Source organism: Chiloscyllium plagiosum, chromosome 8, assembly GCF_004010195.1.
Source record: "Chiloscyllium plagiosum isolate BGI_BamShark_2017 chromosome 8, ASM401019v2, whole genome shotgun sequence".
NCBI classification, from domain to species: domain Eukaryota; kingdom Metazoa; phylum Chordata; class Chondrichthyes; order Orectolobiformes; family Hemiscylliidae; genus Chiloscyllium; species Chiloscyllium plagiosum.
The window spans coordinates 4,878,498-4,885,978 of NC_057717.1; positions in this window are offsets into that span (position 1 = coordinate 4,878,498).

The following is a 7,481-nucleotide window of genomic DNA, read 5'->3' on the forward strand; positions in this document are numbered from 1 at the left end:
TGTTTGTTGTGGTTCTGTTCGCCGAGCTGGGAGTTTTTGTTGCAAATGTTTCGTCCCCTGGCTAGGCGACATCATCAGTGCTTGGGAGCCTCCTGCGAAGCGCTTCTTTGATGTTTCCTCCGGTTTTATAGTGGTCTGTCCCTGCCGCTTCCGGTTGTCAGTTTCAGCTGTCCGCTGTAGTGGTTGGTATATTGGGTCCAGGTCGATGTGTTTGTTGATGGAGTTTGTGGATGAATGCCATGCCTCTAGGAATTCCCTGGCTGTTCTCTGTCTGGCTTGCCCTATGATAGTAGTGTTGTCCCAGTCGAAGTATCATAGGGCAAGCCAGACAGAGAACAGCCAGGGAATTCCGAGAGGCATGGCATTCATCCACTAACTCCATCAACAAACACATCGATATGGACCCAATATACCAACCACTACAGCGGACAGCTGAAACTGACAACCGGAAGCGGCAGGGACAGACCACTATAAACACCGGAGGAAACGTCAAAGAAGCGCTTCGCAGGAGGCTCCCAAGCACTGATGATGTCGCCTAACCAGGGGACGAAACGTTTGCAACAAAAACTTCCAGCTTGGCGAACGGAACCACAACAACGAGCACCCGAGCTACAAATCTTCGCACAAACTTTGAACAGGAGACCAGTGTCGAATGGTATACCACAGGGATCAATGCTGTGTCCCTTTTTGGTCGTAATTCGGAGGTGCTGGTGTTGGACTGATATCGACAAAGTTAGAAATCACACAACACCAGGTTATAGTCCAGCAGAGTTATCCGCACACACGAGTTTTCAAAGCGCACAATCAACTGATGAAGAAGCAGCGCTTCGAAATCTAGTGCCTCCGAATAAACCTGTTAGATTATAAGCTGATATGTTGCGTGATTTTTAATCTTATTATTTGTGATATTCATAAATGATCTAGATGTGAATATGGAGGAGGGTGGTGAAGAGTGTGATAAGTAATATTTGTAGTAATAATGAGTAATACTACACAAATATTGGCCGGGTGGTTGGCAGTGACGAGGAAGGCCTTATATTGCAGGACGATAAAGAAGCAATGGTCAGAAGGGTAGATCAATTGCAGATGGAATGTAACCCTGATAAATATGAGGTGATACACTTTGGAAGAATGAACCAGACAGGGAAGGACTCAATGAATAGCAGCACACTAGAAAGCTCAGAGGTTGCTTCTCAACACATCACTGAATATGACTGGACAGGTTAATACACAAGTTGACAAAGCATAGCGACCATGAACATAACCTTTGTTCATCGAGGCATAGATTAAAAGAGTTAGGCCAGGTTTGAGTATTGTGTGTAGTTCTAGTAGCCACATTATAGTAAGGACGTGATTGCACTGGAGGGGGAACAGAGGAGATTCACGAGGATGTTCCCTGGCAAGGATCGTATCAGCTATTAAGAGAGGCTGGATAAGCTCAGGCTGTTTATTTTGGAGCAGAGAAGGCTGAGGGGGATGTGATTCAGAAGGATGAGATTATGAGGGGCATGGAGAAGGTGGATAGACAGCTGCTGTTCCTTTTAGTCAGATAGTCAATACCAGGAGAGCACACTTTGAAAGTGAAGAGATTGAAGTTTAGTGAGGATCTGAGGATTTCTTTTTCTTGACCCAGGGGGTGTTGGGGTCTGGAATGCACTTACTGAGGGAGGAGTTGTCAAGGTAACCTAACAACTGTTAAAAGGTCTATAGACGAACATTTGAAGTGCCATAACATTCCCGACTGTGCACCTGGTGTCGGGAAGTGGGGCTAATGTAAGCTGCGCTGTATTTCTGATGGTACAGTGTTTATGCTCCTGTGAGTGTATGGCTGTGGAAGGTCCATCATTGAACAGCTTAAGACAAGAAATGATGGGTTTCTCAAGAGCATATCAACAAGGGTTATAAGAGTGAACTGGTAGTAGTTTCTAAACATATGCCAATGGCAAAATTAAGGGGAAAAAGATTCAGCTTTCTTACGGTCTGATACCAGAAAAAGGGAATGGAATGAAATTAGAAACTAAACCATTTTAGAGAAAGTATTGGGACTGAGTGTATGGTCATGGTTTTAGAACGGGAGAACTGGCAGAAAAAAAGTGAGTAGGAATAAAACAATTTTGTTTTTAGAAAGGAAGGCTTGGAGGATATTGCAAGGATCGGGGCTTGGGAAACAGCTGTTCCCAATGCACATCATACGATTGGTTGAAGGGATCAAATGCAAAATCCCCAAGTCTGCTGACAGCACTAACCGATGTCGGATTGTGACTGGTTGAGGAGGATGCAGAAAAGCTAAACGGTAATTGAGACAAGTGGAGTGAATGAGCAAATACATCGCAGATGGAGAGCAACGTGGGTAGATGTGACTTTGTACATTTTTGTGGGAACAGTAGAATGGCAGCCGATCGTTTCAAAAGGGATTGGCTGAAAAATGTTGAGCTATAAAAGGACGTATGCTCCTTTTTCTTGTTTCCCTTTGTGCAACCCTCCGAGGTACATGCAGGGCAGTGAGTTCTGAAGCCATAAGTCAATACTGGGAATGGCTTTGGCAGGCTGACCAGTGTCCATAGACTCACCAAATGGGCAGCTGTAACATTGAAAAGGATCTGAGATCTCCCTGTATACCAGTCACTGAAAACAATATTGCAGGCACAGAAAGCAGTTAGGAAGGTAAATGTTGTATTCACCTTCATTTCAGGGGAATTTGAGTACAGGAGTAAGAGTATCTTACTGCAGCGGTACAGGGCATTGGTGAGCCCCCATCTCGAACATTGCGCACTATTGTGTGCAGTTTTGGTCTCCTTACCTAATAAAGGACAAACCCGACAATGAGGGAGTGCAGCGAAGGATGACCAGACTGATATCTGTGATGACGGGCTTGTGGGAACAGAGTTTGGGGCGAATGGGCCTGTATTCCATGGGCTTTAGGAAATGTGGCGATCACAGTGAAATATTTAAAACGCTGACAGGGTGAGACAGATTGGAAGCGGGGATGATAATTCCCCTGGCCAGGACGTCTAAAACAAGGACATCTAAAACACACTATTAGGTACAGGCAGGTCACTCTGCATTGAGATGGGAATAAATGTCTAAACTCAGAGACTGGTGAACCTGGGGAATTCTCTCCCACACTAACCTGTGGAAGCCAAAGCATTGAATATTAATAACGCTTTCTCACCACTAAAGGGATAGGGAGAGAGCAGGAATATGGGGTGAAGAGAATCAGATACCAATACAGGTTGTTTTATTGAATATAATAACGCTTTCTCACCACTAAAGGGATAGGGAGAGAGCAGGAATATGGGGTGAAGAGAATCAGATACCAATACAGGTTGTTTTCCAATAACGCGGTATTTCTGTTCCTATGCAACACTGTGTTGTAGAAAATCGTGCAATATTAATAATGAGGCCTAAGGGAAAAAGAGAGTAAAGGGCGAAAACCCTAGATATGAGTAAAGACCAACAATTAAAGTTAGTCTAACGCACATGCACTAGTTCAGTTTAAGAAAATCTTTAAATCGTGCATTGTAATGAAATAGTGCAGTAAATGTAACACTTTCGCACTATAGTCACTGCCGACAACCTATAACTTTCACCAAGCTGTTGACCAGAAAGCACGCAAGCCGACTGACCGCGTGATGCTGGCACGGAATTCCAGTTCTCCCCAAGATTCCCCTCCTGGTTTGAAATAAATTTCCTTCTAAGTGTTGACTAAAATTCCTAGTTACAGAGTAAGGTACAAGACTTGCAGAGTGGATTACATTCCTGTTGTAGCTGACCATACTGAGGGTGTATTTTGCAGACAGAGGATCCTGAGGCTGCGTTTTGCTGTCAGCTGATGCTGGGGATGGAATCGTGACACAGGAAATGGGAGCTCGCTTTCAAAAGAAAGGTGTGCAATTCACAAATCACATTGCAGCCAAATCGTGTTTAATAAACATGCGTTTTCGGAGAACTGCCTGTACAATGAATGAGGGAGCAAAATTGATGGACCAATGTTACTAAGTGATATGAACACTGTGTCGGGAAAACTGCATTGACAAAATTTCTCCATGAGCAAGAATGAGGAAGGCTCAATGCGTGGAATGAAATTCACCTTTTCCGATGTTTCTGTACAGTTGTGGAGAAGCTCTGTAATTGTTGTCACAAGCTTTCAAACATCAGGAAGGCAGCATCTGTCCGGTCGACAGCAGTGTGTTTTCCATTCACTTTTCCGAATTCAAGCTTGTTGCTGGGCGTTCTGTCTGGGTTTATTCTTTAAGACCTCGGAGTAGTTTGATACAATTGAGTGTCTTGCTTGATAATTTCAGAGACCATTGAAGAGTTTATCAATTGTCTATGTGCTTGGAGTCACTATTCGGCCAGACTAGGAAAGTACGGGAGATTCACTTTCTGAAAGTACATTGGGGAAGGTAATTGATGTTTATAATCGACATTGGCTTCAAGGTCACTGTTACTGATACCAGGTTTCATGTCTCGATATATTTAGATTAGATTACTTACAGTGTGGAAACAGGCCCTTCGGCCCAACAAGTCCACACCCACCCGCCGAAGCGCAACCCACCCAGAGACATTCCCCTACATCTACCCCTTCACCTAACACTAGGGGCAATTTAGCGTGGCCAATACATCTAATCTGCACATTTTTGGATTGTGGGAGGGAACTGGAGCACTCAGAGAAAACCCACGCAGTCATGGGGAGAATGTGCAAACTCCACACAGAGAGTGGCCTGAGGCGGGAAGTGAACCCGGGTCTCTGGCGCTGTGAGGTAGCAGTTTAATTATTTTTTTTTTTAACTTCCACCAGTGGCTAGACCATTAGCCTGGTCTGGATTAGTAATCCAGTGACATTTCCACAACAGCACCATTTCCACATGGGGACCCATCGGAAACCACACTGAGCAGGTGCTGCTTGACAGCTCTGTCAACAGGAACTCCCACCAATGTGACTATCGTGATGGGACTGCGGACGTGGGAATTGGTCAGATTGCAATTATTCTCCTCTTAGAGGACTGGATATAGTTGAGTAAGTTTCCAGATTGCCAGCGAGATGTCAGCATTGGAGCTGGAATGAAACAGCTTCCCCGAAGGACATGGCTTTATATGCATCACAAGTCTTCAGTCCTGCTGCAGGAATGGTGTCAAGGCCCATTGCCTTTGCCGTATTTACTGTGTCCAGCTGTTTCTTCATGTCACGTGCAGCGAATCGAGTTGATTAAAGACTTGCATCTGTGATTATGTGGGCATCATGGCGAGGGTGAGGTGTTTCATCGACTCGACACTTCTGACCGAGGATAGTGCAGATACCACAACGTTGTCTGTTACACTGATGTTGGTCCATTACTTAGAATGGGGATATTTATGGAGACATCTCCTCCAATGAGTTGTTTAACAGTCCATCGACATTTATGCTTTGATGTGGCAGAACTGCAGAACTTAGATCTGACCTGTTCGTCTTGAGATAATTTCCACCTCTCCATCCGATGTTCGTCCTGCTGTTTGGAATGTAACTAGTAAAGTGCGTTGTCATCAGGTTTAGGTACACATGGTTTTGACTCTACAATGTTCACCCACACTCGTCACTGAAAAATGGATCGGCTTGATGGCAATGGTCGACTGACGGATTATCCAGGGGAAGTCTTGAGATAATTTCCCCCTCTCCATCCGATGTTCGTCCTGCTGTTTGGAATGTAACTAGTCAAGTGCGTTGTCATCAGGTTTAGGTACACATGGTTTTGACTCTACAATGTTCACCCACACTCGTCACTGAAAAATGGATCGGCTTGATGGCAATGGTCGACTGACGGATTATCCAGGGGATAAATTACAGATTGTGGTTGAATGTAGTTCTGCTTGTACTGCTGCTGTGGTTACAGCATCACATGATAACCCAGTTTGAGCTACAAAATCTTCAATTCAATTCTACTGACTGCACCCCACTTCACACCGAGAACAATTCACCCATCTGCTCCACACACAGTGACCTCACCATTTTTCTGATGTGGTCCCATTTTCATATTCTCATTCTGCTGAGGGTTTCTCCCGAGCGTTGCGCCTTCACTTTGTTACAATATTCAAAACTTAAACTTATGCATCTGAATCTTTTCCATTCCTGTAATGCCATCTTCTGCGTTTGATGTGAATGTGTTTCCCTCTGGTTTTCTCCCCGACCATGCTTAAGAGCTCCGTCGTGTCAGTGATGCCAGCCTTATGCAGTTTCAGAACCAATGAATTTGTGCACCATGCAGTTCACTTCCTGTTGTAAGACGCTCCATGCTGGACAAGACATTTGAGCAAGTTTGACACATGTCTTTGTAATTTGTTCAAAACAGAAATTGCTGAAGAAATAAACAGGTCTGGCAGCATCTTGCGGATTGAAAGCAGAGTTAATCTTTCGGGTCCAGTGACCTTTTTACAAAACTCACAGTTTCTCCAGTAATGTTTGCATTTTTATTTCTAGTATCCAAAGTTATTTGTTTAATTGAAAATCTGTGTTGTGCCTATTCATTTCTGGAGAAACTCAACGTGTGTAAGCATCCGCAGAGACAGAGAAAGAGAGTTAACGTTTCAAGTCCAGCCTGACCCTTCTTCAGAACTGAAAAGGATTTGAAAGTGGGATTTTTAATCCGTTGACAGAGGTGGGGGATGGATGACAAGGAAAAGACGGTGTGGCAAAAGGTAAATGGGCTTTTAGCTGTGGTGAAATAGAAAATAATGTAAATCGGACTTTAATTAAGGTGTGAGTAGGGGAAAGAGGTTCTCTCTACTGAGAGCAAGAAAAAGAAGACACAGCTACACATGGGCACAGGGAGACCAAGAAGGAGAATGTGGACCATGTGATATTACACAGACATGACCACAAATACGTTTTCACTGTCGAAATCATCACTCCTTCAGGAAAGGATTTCAGGCGTTTGCATTCTTATTGGCACCAGTAAGAGTTTCATGCTGACTTAGTATTGTACCATGAAGAAAAACAAATCACAGTATTAAGTTTGGGCTGAGTGTTGTTTACCTGTCGTTTTTAATACTGTGTCACATTTGCAGTGTTTATCTTTAAATGCTTATTCTTGAAGTTAGTAACACATTGAGTGTAGGAGGTTGAGGGGTGACATTACAGAAGTATATAAAATCATGAGAGGCATGGATAGTGTGAATATCCAAGGGCTTCTCCATAGGGTAGGGGAGTTCAAAATGGAGGACATATCTTTAAGGTGGAAGGGGGAAGATATAAAAGGGATAAAGGGGCAACCTTTTCACGGAGAGGGTGGATGTGTGTATGGAATCAGCTGCCATGCCGAGAGTGGTGTATGCATGCACAGCTTCGACATTTCAAAGACATTTGAACAAACGTATGAATGGGAAATGTTTTGTGGCATATGAGCCAAATGCAAGCAGATGGGACTAATTTAGTTTGGAAAACCTGGCCAGTATGGACAAGTTGGATCAAAGGATCTGTTTGTGCGCTATATGACTATGAATCTAGA